Source organism: Equus caballus, chromosome 19 (assembly GCF_041296265.1).
Source record: "Equus caballus isolate H_3958 breed thoroughbred chromosome 19, TB-T2T, whole genome shotgun sequence".
NCBI classification, from domain to species: domain Eukaryota; kingdom Metazoa; phylum Chordata; class Mammalia; order Perissodactyla; family Equidae; genus Equus; species Equus caballus.
In genome coordinates this window covers 63,790,229-63,805,998 of record NC_091702.1, presented here as the reverse complement: position 1 = coordinate 63,805,998, position 15,770 = coordinate 63,790,229, and the positions used below count along the sequence as shown (strand labels likewise).

The window sequence follows — 15,770 nt, the reverse complement described above, 5'->3', positions numbered from 1 at the left end:
GAACAGTCCTGCCGCTTGATTTCAGGGTGAAAGGTCAGAAAGCTGCCTCTATGTGGCTGCTTTGTCAACAAGCCGAGGCATTTACATTGTGATGGCTAAAAGTAGGACTGAATTTTATTAGCAAAGTCCCTCTGTTTAGCAAAGAGAATGATGTACACTATAAGAATATACCCTTTTTTTTCTCCAGGGGCTCAATAAACTTGTAAAGAAAGTATTTTCTGTAGTATTTAAAATATAGACCACCATGGACAGTAGGATTTATGGTTAATTTTACTTTCTTCTTTAAATGTTCCTATACCATTTGAATTTTTTTAAACAATGAATACATTATTTTCATAACAAAAGGTAAATTTGTTCTATTTGAAAGAAAAAAAGTACCTAGTCAATATTTTTATTTTTCCTAAATTGGCACTTATAAAGATTACTAGATCAGACTACATAAAATTAAAAATCTCTCTGTGATAACTTTCCTCAATCCCACCATTAATAACGTTTAAAGGTAGGTGACAAACTGATAGGGACTATCAGTTAATATCACTAATACACAAACATTTTATAAGTCACTAAGGAAATAGTGAGAAAAGATCCAGAGATATAAATAGGCAATTTACTGTAGAAATGGCCATAAACATGAAAAAAAGGGCTAACCGTATTTGTGGTTAAATAAATGCAAATTAGCAGAATAATCAGCGATTGGTTTTCATCTGTTGGAGGGAGAAAGCTTAATTGCTAATATTCATGGTTGCCTGCAGTCCAGGACCACGGGCGTGCTCCCCAGCTAGTGAGAATGTACCTTGGTACAAACTGAGGGCAACAGCTACGACAGTTTTAAATTCGAATACTTTGACCCACCCATGGGCCTTGCAAGGAATTTCCTAAGGAAGTAATTGTAAAGTTTTACACAGGTTTTATGATTAGATTGCTTGTAGAATTGCTATGTTATATAGCCACTGAAATAGCTTGAGAATGACAAAACGGAAGGCCTACAGGCTCCGGATTTGAGGGGGAATGGGAAGAGGTGGGTGCGGGGAGACCTTGAGCAAACACTCCAAACCCAAAGGGGGTTGCTGTCCCCACGCGGCTACTCCCCCCTCAGGACTGGGCTCAGGGTTGCCAGATCTTCCAATTTTTCAAAAGAAGGATTTTTACATAACATTTTCCATATTTAAAAAGGTGGGCCAGGCCGTCAAAACTTTTAAACGCCATATAGGCCAACACGATATGGGCAAAATCTAGACTTTGGTCAAATTTTTTCAACCTACTTATAATTTTTTTACTTCTAAAATTTGTGTAAAGTACGTACAGAAGGGTGAAAATAACATATATGTCGTGTCTGAAAAATCGTTTAAGAAAACCGAAATCATGTTACTACTCCCCACCCTGAGAAACAGAACACGCTGGAAATCTGTCCACTCTGCTGCTGTCACTTGTGACTCATTTCCTTTCGGAGGCAATCACTGCCTGAATACTGTTTGAATTCCTTGGTTTTCTTTACGTTTTCAGCACCTCATCTGTCTAAACACTGTATTGCTTAGTTTTTATTGTTTGTGAACTTTGACAAGGAAATTAGACTATAATGTATTTTCCTGAGACTAACTTTTTAAGATTCATCTCTTTTTTGGTCTGAATAAATCATGCTTTTAGATTTAATGTAAAATGTGTTTATGTACGCCCAATTAAATTACTTTAGAGCATTAATAAAGGGGAGGGGCTGTCAGCCCAGCTGGTTTACGATCCCCTACCATCCTCTGGCCGTGTGGGGTCACCAGGCTGCCCTCTCCTCACCTAGGGCATCAGGGCCGCCCTGAGCACTGGCTCTGGGTTTGGGGCCCTTCAGACACTTGCTAATGGTTGGCCTCAGCATGTGGAGAGTCGTTTCTGGTCACCAGGCTCCTACGTGCTGCCATTGTCTCCTCAGAGACCTCCACAATGCTGCCTGCCTGGACCGCCAAGGCCACCCCATCCCCCAACGTGGAACCTCTGGGTCCCCTTCATGGCTGCAGGGGCTGGCTGAAGGCACCACCCCTCCCCGGTGCTCTTGTGTTCCATTTATCCCCTCATGACTGGCCCGGGGGTACATGAGACAGTAATGCAGAGAACTCAACTTGTTCTAAATGTTCCCTACGTGAAATTGAAGTCCAGGAGGGAGTAGTCGGGCCAGACCTCCTGGGCCTGCCAGCCCCACCCCTAGGGACGTGTGGGTGCCTCACTGGGGTGAACTCAAGAGGCAGGCTCCTTCTCCTGGACTGTTTTTGGTCCCCAACTCCTCAGCCACGCCTCAACCCAGGGTGAAGGGCACACCAGACACCCTTGGACAGGGCCAGAGTGACTGGGCGAAGAACGGGAGTCACCATTCACCGGCTGGAGAAACCACATACGGAAGACAGCAATGACTTGCTGACCACGTCTGTCTGCACCATCCATCTCGGGGCATCCAGGTCGCATCCTGGACTCTTTCCTGTCATTCCCCCTGACATTCAGTCCATCTCCAAGTCACATCGGTTCCTTCCTCCAAAATATCTGTTTGGATTTGTTTCCTTCTCTCTTCTTTGCTGCCATCAATCTGTTCAGGCAGCGTCTCAGGCCGAGGGTACTTTCGGTCCTTGCATGGTCACCGAACAGCAGGGAACAAACCCGCAAGGCCCTCGCACTCTCAGATCCTGTCTCACTCCGGTGGGCCGGCCCCTGCACCCTCCCACCCTCTTCTGCCTTTGGCAGAGGCTCAGACTTGCCTCTCCGCCTGGACCTCCGCCGGGGTTGGGATGAAGCCTCGCTGCATCTTGCGCATCCTCCATGCGTCGCTCGCTCTCTGCACTGGTCTCCGTTCTCTTCTCCAACCTGCCCTTGCGCCTTTGCACCTGCTGTTCTCTGTGTGTGCAGGGCTGCCCTTCCATTTGGGTCTCAGTTGAAAGGTCACCTCCTTGGAGATGCCTCCCCTTTCGCGCCAAATCGCTTGCCCTGTCTCATGCTCTTGGTTTCTTGGCCGCACTGCTCGCCCGCCTCCCCTCGAGGCTGAGTTGTGCCGACGCGGAGGCCAGGGCTCCGTGGTCCCTCCGCACCCCATGAGTGATTTCTGACGGAGGAAGGAAGCCACGGCCCGTGACAGCCCCACGCCCGGAGCCTCTCGGCCCTGCGCGCCCTGGAGTGCCTCATCTCCCACAGCCCCGCAGCCACCCATCCATATTTGGAAGATCCATCCACGTGGATGTGTGAAGCTGTATAACATTTCATTGTATGAACACACCACAAGTGATTTATGCATACAGAGACCCACATTTTCTGGCATAAAAAATGACAAATGAAGAAGGCTGATAGCAACATAAGTAGAACTATTCTCCTTTGTAAAAAGTGGAGAGATATATATACATATTTCATGCACACACCCTCACACCTGTTTTGGAAGACCGTGGCATCGCAGACTGTGACAGTGATACGATTAAACCTAACCTGAGATCCAATACCTTGGCCTTGAAAGAGTCAGACATTTTCTCAAAATGTTTGCTAGTTCCGGGAGTAATTTCCATGAGCTTTCACATTCCTGCCTTTCGACATGCTATCTCGCTCGTGTTTAATGTCACGAAATTCAAAACTTTGATGAGTTCCTGTAAAAGTTTCCTTGTCCTGAAACATTTCATGAGTTTAGTAATTTTATTAGAGGGACCTAAGGAAGTCAGGGGCAAAATGTCACCTTCCAGAACTCACACCCTCTAGCATGCCCTCGGCTTTCCTCTCATGCTCTTCTTAAATTCTCTTCTCATTGCTTTGGGCAACAGGAAATCCCCTCCCTCACCTCACACAGAGAGGGTCTGCTCAGCTCAGGGCCTCTCAACCTTGAGTCTTAAGGCTCATCAAATATTTTATTCCCCATATACAATTCTTCAACAGAAATTCTAGTGAATACAAGTGTCTATCCTTTTTACACAACAAAATGAGTGGTGGGATTATAAGTGATTTAAAAAAATCTTTAGCATACATTTCTGTAACGGAACAATGAAAAAATATGTGTTTTACGTGTATAATTAGAAAAAATAACAAATTTACATTTTAGAAAAAAATGCTATGAAGGAGCTTTAACATAAGCCAGAAATTGGTAACAGCGGCTTTCAAACTGTCTTGAACATCATCCCCAATAAGAAATACATATACAGCTACTGGTAAACTCAACTGAAACAAAGTTTCTTGAAACAGTATTCATCCCTATTATGTAAGCTGGTGACTCACTAAATTGATTTCACAATCCAGTAATGGATCTTTAATGGAATTTTGAAAACATGGATCTACTAAATTCTCCAAATTTGTCAAACTAATTTTGAAAATTAGAAATAAATTAATCCAATTATTTATTTCTCATTGTTCATATAAGAAAGCTGATTGCATGTCTTTCTTATTCTCTTGCTGCTTGTCATAATCCCACGCAAACCCAAGCTCACAAAGAAATGCGGTTTATGCTCTGTCTAAAGGTTCTCCTCTGCGTTTTCTTTGCCAACAAAGGAGTATTTGTAAGATTGTCTGTTCTGATTCTGCTGTGGGAACTCACACTCACAGTGTCATTTAAGTTTTTTAATTTCTGGGAGACACTTTTGTGTTTGGAAAGGACGATATGTGGTCTTAAATTACTATTCAATTGACTAAAGTTCTAATTAAAAAAATATTTTTCTTAAGCTAAGTTCAATCTTCAAATTTGTATTCTATAAATGGAATAATTTTTCTATAGAAAAAAACAATTATTTCCACTTGTTCTTTAATTACAGAGTAATTAAACACTTGACTTCATTAAAATTTAATAAATTAAATTCCCTTAAACATTAAAACAAATGTATAAAACGTTAGTATCCTGATTTTCTCAAACACTTGAAATGCCCTTAGGCAATCCTTGTATATCTAATAAAACAATTTATAACTCTAATAAATCAGGTTCTCAGCTTTCAAATGCCATTCATAAACAAATCAAAGAGTTTTATACTTTTTGGATTAAAACCTCAAATCAAATATCAATTACACTTCAAATTGAAATCATAAGGATTACATGTAAGATCGTTTCAAATTAAATAACAAGTGCTCCTAGGCTATCCTGATGATTGAAAAATGTATTCCCAGAGGCAGAGCACATAAAACTATGGGCAGCATGTCATAATTGCCTTAGTTATTTCTATACCTTCACAGGGCTGAAAATTAACTTACTCAACTGAGGCAAGGCTCTACCATCTGCCTCACGTGGGCCGAGGCAATTGTGTTGAAGATTTCAGAGTGCACTCCAGATTCACGACTGAGCTACAGAGAGCGTCTTCCAAAATCACGGGTGGACAGGCTGAGCTGAGTCGGGGGTTCTCTGGCACTGGATTTTGCAACCGGGTGCATTGTGTGTGGTCTACATCTATTTTAAGTTTCTTTTTAATTTTTCTTCTCCAAATTTTCAGTGTAAACTCTCAATGTTTTAACTTCTTTTTACTGGAGAACTTTAAGCATACAAGAGGGGTAAGAATGGCGTAAATCCCTATACCCATTAACTAGGTTTGACAATCATTAATTCATGACCAATCTTCTTTTATCTACACTCCCATCCATTCCCCTCTACCTTGTTTATTTTTAGAAGAAAACCTCAGACATGACATCGTTTAACAACCCACTTGAGTCACTCACATTTCCCTAGAAGATAAAGCCTTAAAAATAAAAAGAACCACAATATCGCATCTGAAATTAATAATCATTTCTTACTATCATCAAATATTTAGGCAGTGTTCAAATTTTAAATTGTTTTATATGTGATTTTTTTTTTTTTTTTTTTTTTAGTTTGTGTGACTGTATCCAAATAAGATTTCTGTAATTGGTTAATATTTTTCTGAAGTTTCTTTTAACCTATTGGTTTTCTCTTCCATCTCTTATGTTTTCCTTTGACATTTATTTGTTGAATAAACTGGATAGTTTGTTTTATAGAGTTTCCCAGTCTGGGGTTTGCTGACTTGATCTCCATGGAATCATTTAATGGAGTCATGTTCCTTAACCTCTGTTATTCTTATAAATTGTTTGACGCAGAGGCAGATTCAAGTGTGTTCTTATGTTGTGTATGTGTGTGTATGTGTGTCACCATAGCAAAACTAATCCCTAAGTAGTGGACTATCCCAGTCATGAATAGTGTCTAGCTGTCTCTTCAACGTTTTTGAAATCAGTTGACTTGTGGAAATCAAATTGGGCGCCCCACCCAGGTTGCTGCTAACTTGGTTGCTGAGGGATTGGAGTTATTTGAATTCTTCTGTCCTCTTTCCTGTTTGTAACACTTTCCTTTTTGTGGGAGTACCACAGGGGAATTCCTCATCTGTTATGTTTTACTTTATCACGTCTTGTAAACCACATTTTATAATTATTTTAACAATAAGCTACTGCTGTGAAGGTGCAGGGAGAATGCTATGTACAAGCCAAGGAAGATCTGAGGCCCCCAGAAGCTGGGAGAGAGGTGTGGGGCAGCTTCTCCCTTACAGCCCTCAGAAGGAACCCACCCTCCTGACACCTTGCTCTTGGACTTCTAGCCTCTGGAACCGTGAGAGAATATTTTTCTGTTGTTTAACTCATCTAGTTTGTGGTATTTTGTTATGGCAACCCTAGAAAACTAAGGCAGTTGAGAAGCCCAGTGAAAAAGTACTCTTGGAAAACTGGGAGTGGGCAAGAGACAGTGGTGGGGTAAAATGAGGGCAGATAGACCTCAAAATCTTTAAATAAAAAAGACAAATTTTCATTAGTAAAGGATCTAGTCCGAGACTTTCTTGAATCTCCAGGCCTTTTTTTCCCCATCATTTCTTCCTAATATCCCTCCCAACCTCCTCCCTCCCTGCCTTTCTGGGTGGCATCCACAATGCATTCAATACTACACACTGAGTTCCCCCTGTGTGCCACGTCCCATGCTGGACAGTGAGGCACGCAGCCCTAATGGAGCACACAGTCCAGAAGGGGTAACAGTCCTGCAAGCCGGCTCTCAAGCACAGTGCGGGAAGTGCGGCAGCAGAGCGACTCTATGGGCAGCTTAGGCTGCTCTTAGGAGGGACACCTAATCTGATTTTTGTTAGTCACAGAGAGCTTCCTGGAGGAACTGATTCTGAGGTTTGTTGAGACATAAAGGATGAAGGCAAAATGGGCAGGGAAGAGTGCTCCACATAGAGGGAACGGCACGTGAAGAAGTCTGGAGGTGAAGTTCGTGGCTGCTTCTGAGAATGTAAGTTGGCAAACAGTGAGACATGAGTCTGAAGAGGTGGGCAGAAGTCAGGCCATAAGATGCCTTTTGATTTATCCAGAAAGAGTAGGGGAGCTGTGAAGGGCCTTATGTTGAAGAGAGTAGTCATATTTATATTTTGACTGGCTGCTCCATCGACTTGCAGATGGCAAATGGAACATCAACAAATTGAACAGGCAGGAATCCCCCTTCTACTCTGGACGTGGAGAAATGATATCAATATAGTAAAATTGTATTATTAAAAGCACTTTCATGCTTGAAAACAGAAAATAAAGGGAACTCTTCATAAATCAGAAATCCAGAAGTTTGCCAAAAAATGAGGGGCGGGAAGTAGGCAGGAACACATAGTAGTAAGAAAGGTCCAAAGCCATCGGGCTTCCAGGAGACTGACATTGTAGGACCTGATCCTTCCAATATTTGGGATCAGGACTGACACTGTTCCATCTGCCCATGGCTGGGGGCTGAGAGGGGCCCACCTGCTCCCAGCAGAGTCCTAGAGATCCTCTGCCTCACAAGAACAGGGTTTGGAAAGGGTGTGATCCTTTGTGCACCAGGTCCAGGCCTGCTGCGGAGCTGTCCCCAATGCAGCGCTGGGGATGAGGCCATTGCAGGACCATCCATCTGGAGACTGTCACAAGTTAGGATGCACTTAGGAGAAACCCACGAAAGACGAGCCTATAGAAAAGGACTACAAAGTATCAGAAGAAGAGCGAAACCATGAGACACAGACAGCAAACAGAATAATTGGGATAAGGTGGGAGAGGTGAGGAGCCAGAGATAATACAGGAACAAAGAAAGGACTTTAAAATAAATATTTATATTATTATCCAAGAGACAAAGTAAGAAATGGCAACTGTAAAATAAGCTGAAGAGCAAATTACTAAACTCGAAGGTGAACCAGAAGAAGTCTCTTAGAATGTAGCGTGAAGAATATAGACAAGAGAAATATCAAAGAAAAGTTAAGAGAGAGAATGGATTCAGGTGATCCAATATGCATTTACTAAAATACATGGGAGAGAATTTCGAATAGGCAATACAGAAATGAGAGTTTTCCAGGGGCTGGCTCTGCGGCCGAATGGTGAATTCCCGTGCTCCGCTGCGGCGGCCCAGGGTTCGGATCCTGGGCACGGACATGGCACCACTCGTCAGACCACATTGAGGCAGCGTCCCACATCCCACAACTAGAAGGGCCTACAACTAAGATATACAACTATGTACAGGGGGGTTGGGAAGATAAAGCAGGAAAAAAAAAAAAAAAAAAGAATAAATGAGAGTTTTCCAGAAGGAAAGACAGATATGAATCCTTGGGTTGAAAAAAAAAGTCCCAAGAAGTACTAAATAAGACAAAAAAAAATTTGTATCTAGACACTATGTTAAAAAGTTTGTAACATTAGATATAATGGGAACACCCTAAAATCTGCCAGAGATATAATATAGACTAAAAGAATGAGTGTTAAGATAATATCAGCTTTCTCATCAACAATGTTAGATGCCATAAAACTAAAAACTCTGATAAAAAAATCTTTTAATACAGAAATACTTATTATTCAAACTTTGCATCAGGAATTAGGGTTTACGGATATTTTCAGACCACAAAGATGCTGGGATTTGTCACATGTAGACGCTTGCTGAAAGAACTTCTGTAGTGTATATACTCCAGCAAGAAGGAGTGACTCCAAATGGTAAGAAAGACGTTGGTAAAACACATTGGTGAATTAAGATATTTATTGATTTTAAAAGCAACATTAGGGGAAACATGGGTTTAGTGACAACCTAGGAAGTGATTACTACATGGTCAATGTGAGGGGGGAATATTGAGGGAACTGAAGTCATGCTAAGTTTCTCATCTTCTTCAGGAAGAAGACAGATATAGCGAATAAATTTAAACTTTATTAGAAAAGTATATTTAAGAACCTGTGGTGAAAATTTAAGGGCAATTGTTAAATGAATAGCAATACATAACAGCCCTTTTCAACACATTTGATCAAAAAAATGTAACAAAGTAAAATGGGTTAGTATGACAGAATGAGGAAAGGAGAAAGAATAGGAACAAAGTGAAGACGTAGCAAGGAGAAAATACGAAATAATTAGAAACAAGCACACTCACCAGTAACCGAATAACGTGGACAGGCTGACCAGCCCCGGGAGAAGAGGGACCTTGTCTTTCCATTTGTCCCTAAATCCTCACCATGAAGTCCGGCAAGTGCAGGCATTTGTTTTATGAATAAAAGATACAGTTTCTTAGATTGGACTTTTAAAAATCCTCTATATGTTGGTAAAAAGAGACACACTGAAAGAGATTCCTGAAAGGCAGAAAATTCAGGGATGAAAAAAGATAGGCTTCCTGCTCAATTTTGCTGTGAACTTAAAACTGCTCTAAAAAATAAAGTCTATTAAAAATTATATTAAAAAAAGAGGGTAGATCTCCTGTTGTGTTCTTATTCCTCCCCTCCCCCAAAAGCCCCCCACAAAGAATCACAAGGAAACTTTGTGAGGTGATGGATATGGTGATGGTTTTGTGGGTTTATGCATATGTCTAAACATCAAATTATATATATTAAATATGTGCAGTTTTTCATATGTCAATTATACCTCAATAAAACTGTGAAAAAAAAGATACGCCAGACAATTGCTAACAGCAACAACAAATATCTAGTACAGCAAGATTAGAATCACAGATAACAAAATTCAGGGCAAAATGTGTTAAAAGGGACACGTTGGCAGTTCATATTGGTAAAAGGAACAATCTACTAAAAGACACAACAGTCTTTAACTGTTATGCACCTTAAACAAGGCCTTAAATGATAAAGAAATAAAATCAGATAGAGCTATGGTTGGAAATTAAAAATTATAGTGGGAAATAAAAGCGAGGCTCTACTTCAACAAGAAAAATCCAAACAGCTCAGTTAAAAAATGGGCACAGGACTTGACTAGACGTTTCTCCATAGAAGAAATACAAATGTCCAATAAGCGCGTGGGAAGATGCTCAACATCGCTAATCATTAAGGAAATGCAAATCAAAACAACAATGAGATACCACCCATTAAGATGGCTACTACCAAAAACCCAGAAAATAACAAGTGTTGATGAGAATACGGAGAAATTGGAACCCTTGCACACTGTTAGTGGGAATGTAAAATGGTGCAGTAGCTATGGAAACAGTATGGCAGGTCCTCCAAAAATTAAAAATAGTATTATCGTATGACCTAGCAATTCCACTTCTAGGTATATACACCAAAAGAACTGAAAGCAGAGACTCAAAGAGACATTTGTACACCCATGTTCATGGCAGCATTATTCACAATAGCCAAAGGCAGAAGCAATGGATAAACAAAATGTAGTATATATACACAATGGAATATTATTCAGCCTTAAAAACGACACATGCTACAACATGGGTGAACTTTGGGGGTATTACACTAAGTCAAATAAGCCAGTCACAAAAGGACAAATACTGGATGAATCCACATCTCTGAGGTACCTAGTGTCGTCAAAGTCATAGAGACAGAAAATGGAAGGAAGTTTGTCAGGAGCTGGGAGGAAGGAATGGGGAGTTCTTGTTAATAGGTATAGAATTTCAGTTTTGCAAGATGAAAAGAGTTCCGTGGATAGATAGTGCTAATGGTAGGAGAACAGTGTGAACATACTTAATACCATTGACTACACACTTGAAAATGGTTCAGATGGCACATTTTATGTGTATTTTACCACGATTAAAATAAAAAATGAGACTACTTTTGACGTACTTGGAGAATGGTTTAATGGGCAAACAAGACAGAGACCAGGTGGAAAATTTTTCTGCCAATCAGGGAGGAGAAAACGGTGACCTTAATTCAGAGAATAAGTGGGGTTGAAGTCAAAGGGAGGAATTGAGAAATAATTAAAAGGTAGGAACAAAAGGATTCTGTGATTGGCTAGATGTGAGTGGAAAGGGAGAGACAAGCCACTTTTGATGCTTGGTTTCAGGCTTGGACAACTGGGTAGATGTTGGAGCCATTTACTGAGGCAAGGACACTAGGGGACAAGATGGTGAGTTTAGTTTTGACGAAGATGAGTGTGATATGTCTGTGAGACACCAAGAGACCAAAATTTCTTTCTGTGACTGCTTAACACTCTCTCTACTTCTTCCCCTAAGACACACACTTGGCTTTCTTTCTATGTATCCTTTACACAAAGGAACAGTTTTGTTCCCTTCAGGAGTGTGACTCTATCACTGCAGTGTTGCGTCAGAGGTAGATCCTGGGATTACTCAAATGTGTACTTGTCTCAAACAGGATCTATTTCCCTAAGGTCAAAGAACGCCTAACGCAATGGGACAATCGTGTTTCCAGTGGACGCTGGAATCCCAGAGGCAGAATCCTGACAAGAAGTTTGCATAGGCACAAGACCAAGTTCATTTCATTCTCATCCACTGTAATGCATCCCTTCTCGAATTTCGCTGATGGTGTAGATAAGAAGACTCACAGCTGTCACTGGGACCTGCCAACTGTTCTCTTTTGCTCTGTTTTCCTTCCTTCATTTCCATTTACGTAAAATGCTTTTGTGAAAGTAACTTATGGGTCTCTAAGTTTGGCTTGTTTATATTTAGTGATGAGTTGTGATGCTAACAGAGCATATTCAGGACACAATACTTAATGTAGAATGGTTGCGAATCCATCAGGTTTTGATGTTTTCCATTTGGTAGCAGACACTGCATCTTTCCTAAGTGCAAGGACAATGGGGAAAGCAAGGACCCTACACTCGGGTGAATCGGGTGCAGTCCGAGCCAGCTGTGTTATCCCGGGCAGGTAATTTCACCACCCTGAACCTCAGGGTCTCCAGCTTTAATTAACAGAGGCATACAAGTGCCTGATTTGTGGAGTCATTATAAAGACTGAATGACATATGTGTAAATGTACTTATCACGATACCCAACATACAGTAGACATTTAACAAATGTTAATGTCTCTCCCCTGGTGAACTGTTTTTTGATTAAATACCACATTTCCTCAAGCCATCCCAGCCTGAAGGTACAAAGGGGACCACAAGAATAGCATAAATGTCCCCACCATCTTAGGTAGAGCCTTACAAATTCTCTGCAGAGAAATCCTCCTGAACTTGCAGAATCCCTGGGACTAACTCGCACGTGCTCGAGTGTAGTGCTCTCAGCCCACACCCGCTTTGCCATGTCCTTCTCTCCTTTGACTGGACTTGACCATTTGCTCCTGGTTCTGCCGATCCTGGTGAAGCAAATGCAAAGGGGCCAAGAACCTTCTGGTGCCTTTGGGAAGATGTTGGGAAATCCCCTCCTGCCACTGCCAGCTTCCACCTCCTGTCATGAGGCTAGACATGGTGCAGGGTCATTACCGTTCCCTGGGCCTGTGTCGCTAGCATTGCTGCCACAGAGCACCAGAACCACTTCATTTTCTTCCCTAAAGCAGCGAGAATCTCTTTTCTGTCTTCACATTAAGCTGAATTCTTTTCGTTATTGCATTCAGCCCTTTTCTCCTTGGGGACTTGCTGATAAGTCCATGGGGCCTGAGCCAGAGGAAAATTCGACAACTGGTGTCACACCCAGAATCTGGCCCCCGTTCCACCACTGAAGCCTTATTGTCAGACCGGGCTTGCCAGTGAGGGCCTCTCTTCTTTGAGGATGAGTTATTTTTCATCTCTCATGCCAGTCAGACTCCCTCCTCCCACATCCCTTAGGGACATCTCAACCGTCTTCCAGGCATTCTAAGTGAACACTTATGCTCCAGTTGAGAATTCTACTACAGTTTCATATGCAGCTAGGAGAATTTTTAGAAGAGAGGGAGGGAGACTAAAAGGAGGAAGGAAGAGCGTTAGGAAATGATAGTGTGAAGTCAGGACATGAGGTAGGGGTCCTAAATTTGGCTGGTGGCCATGGAAAGAAAGGGGAAGAGGCAAGAGGCTTGATGAGAGAACAGACAAATGTAACCAGCGACTGGACTGGAGAAAGATGCTCTGACAGTTGTCATGGATGATTCTGAGTTTTCTGGGAATTGCTGGGAAATCCGACATGTTTGCACAGCAAAAATGGAAATTCCAGATCCTCAATGGCTATTTTCAGGATCCTGTACCCCCGGCCCTCACCCGACCTTAAAACCACTGATTTCCTTAACTTCCTCTGGGTCTGCATTGAAGGCCCTCCTTCCTTTGCTGTTCCCTAAGCACCAGGCTTGTGAGGGAGTTGCCGTAACTTGTCTGCTCCCCCATGTGTAATGGTGACACGCTAGTCCTCATAAACCTACCGGTGAATTGGACTCCCAGGGCCATCTGTCTGTCAGTTTTGGTAGTATTGCCTGTTCTCAGTACGAGATGGAAGGGAGACCCCCGGCATTCCTCTGGGACTGAAGACAGATAATGTTCTCTGCATTCAACTTTGCTCTGAGTGAGCATTCTTCACATGCCCATGGTCAGGAACAATTTAAGGGGCATTGATAATCAAAAAGTTGCTTGGATTTTCCCCTACTTTCTTCACAGTCTATAGTTAGGCTCCAGTCTATTAAAAAATATTTAAGAAGAGTATTTGACACATTTCGGAGATATTAATCTGACCCTTTAAGCAAATGAACAAGAGCAGGGACAGCTTTGGACAGGGACTCTGAAGGGGCCCCTCCTCTTCTTTATCAGTGTCCTCAGCCTTGGCCCCTGGACCCCCGGAGCTCTTCCCAGGGGACTTCACCACCACCCGCCTTCAAGAGCTCTGTGGCTAAGCATTTCCTTCCCAGGATCCAATCTCAGATTGTCATGTCCCCAGAAGTCAGGTTAATAAGAAATAATGGGAGGGTTAATAAGAAATAAGAATAATAATAGATATGGTTTATTGAGTGCCTGGCATTGTGCTTTTCATGCATTATCTCATTTAATCCTTATACCAATCTTAGGAGATGAGTGTTACCATCCCTCTTTACAAAAGAGGACAGACTGAAATCCGAGAGGGTAAGTGAGTTGTCAAAGGCCTTGTGGCTTGTAAGTGCCAGAGGCAGAAGAGGACTGCAGATGTCCCGCGTAAGTGACACCACTTAAGTCTCTTCCTTCCAAGCAACCGTTTCTCTGGGGGTGCCAGGAGCCCAGGCCGGCTCTCAGAGCCTCTTTCTTTGATAAGGGCTTTATTCCAGGGGGGACTTTCTTCTCTTAAACTTGCTTCTTAATGAAGTAAGCTCTCTGCAAAGCTCTCTTTAGCAGAGAAAAGCCACATGTCCTAGTTCAAAATGTACTTTGAAATCTCATAACCTGTATTTTTTTCAGCATATGGGGGCAGGTGAGGTGTTTAGCTTAAACGTTTTTTTTTTTCACCTCCTTACCGCCTTTCAATAAGAGTTATTTAATCACATTGTGTTAAAAAGGCTGAAGCAGAAGTGTGGTCTGTAAAAATATTTGCCATCTTTGGCTTTTCGGTTTCCTGATTCTGAGTGACTCTGAGCGTTGTGGGTCAAACGCCTCCGCACCTGCACCCGGCAGACCTGCTCGCACTGGGCTGGGCCCTGGGCAAGATGGCGGAGCGGCTGGCGTTTGAAAGCAAGCACGCATTCAGAGCTCCCAGCTCCCGGCTTCGTCCTCGCCAGTCTTTTCCCTGCTTTCTGTTGCTTTTTTAGAAAAAAATAAAATAAAATGCAAATAAGACAAACTTTCCCTTTCCCCTCCACCCAAAGGAGTATCTTCAGACGGGATCAGCATTTTTGTGTGATTTACAGTAAATGTGATTTTTAATCTCATGATATTGGCATTTTCAGCTATACCTTTAATCACAGAACAAAAGATTTTCTTTTTGGTCTCCGGCTGAGGGAATTTCGGGTGGAGAAGCCTTGGTGGTGAAGCGATGGGGGACACCAGGAGGAAGACGTGGGGTGGTGAGCCCCACACCCCTGCTCGTCTCCCCAGAGGGGACAGGTTTCACGAGAAAAGACGTGAAGTAGCTACTTCTTTGCTTACTTTTTTCTTTAAGTGGATTTTGATAGCTCTCCTCTGTCAGATGATACTTAAGACCCATTTTTCACCCTGCATGACAGGGAAAGAATGGGGTTTAAAGGAAATAGAGCTCTCCTCTGCTCCTGGCTTGTTGATCTGGGCAAGGTCCTTACTGCCTAGTGCCCTCAAGGGATGGAGGGACGAGTTCCTGCTGCCGTTCTGAAAGGGTTTAGAGAATGAATCAAAGTTTACAAAGTGCATTGACTGAACAATCAAATGGAAAAGTTTTTTTTTCTGAGGCGGATTAGCCCTGAGCTAACATCTGTGCCAATCTCCCTCCACTTTCTATGTGGGTCTCCGTGACAGCATGGCCCACCAGCAGTGTAGGTCCACATCTGAGATCCAAACCTGTGAACTGGGCCGCTGAAGTGGAGCATGCTGAACTTAACCACCACAGCATGGGGCCAGCCCTGAGAAGTTTTTAACAAATACAAAATATTATTAAAATGGAGCGTGGGTTATGTGCAGTAACTTTGGTTTGAAACAGTCTCTTAAAAATTGAATTATCTTTTTTCCCCTCTGATTATAAAAATACTTAATAGCAGTGTCATCTTGTCTTACACCCGTTGCACAAGGG

The 15,770-nt window shown here is 42.3% G+C and overlaps 1 long non-coding RNA gene across 1 annotated transcript in view; it reads right to left on the bottom strand.

Moving 5' to 3' along the window:
• LOC138919008 (uncharacterized) overlaps positions 1-5,466 on the bottom strand; it is a 48,537-nt gene extending 43,071 nt beyond the window's left edge. The window contains exon 1 of the long non-coding RNA XR_011428885.1: positions 5,182-5,466. This is a non-coding gene — a long non-coding RNA (uncharacterized lncRNA). The remainder of the gene's footprint in view (positions 1-5,181) is intronic.
• Positions 5,467-15,770: the final 10,304 nt, after the last annotated feature.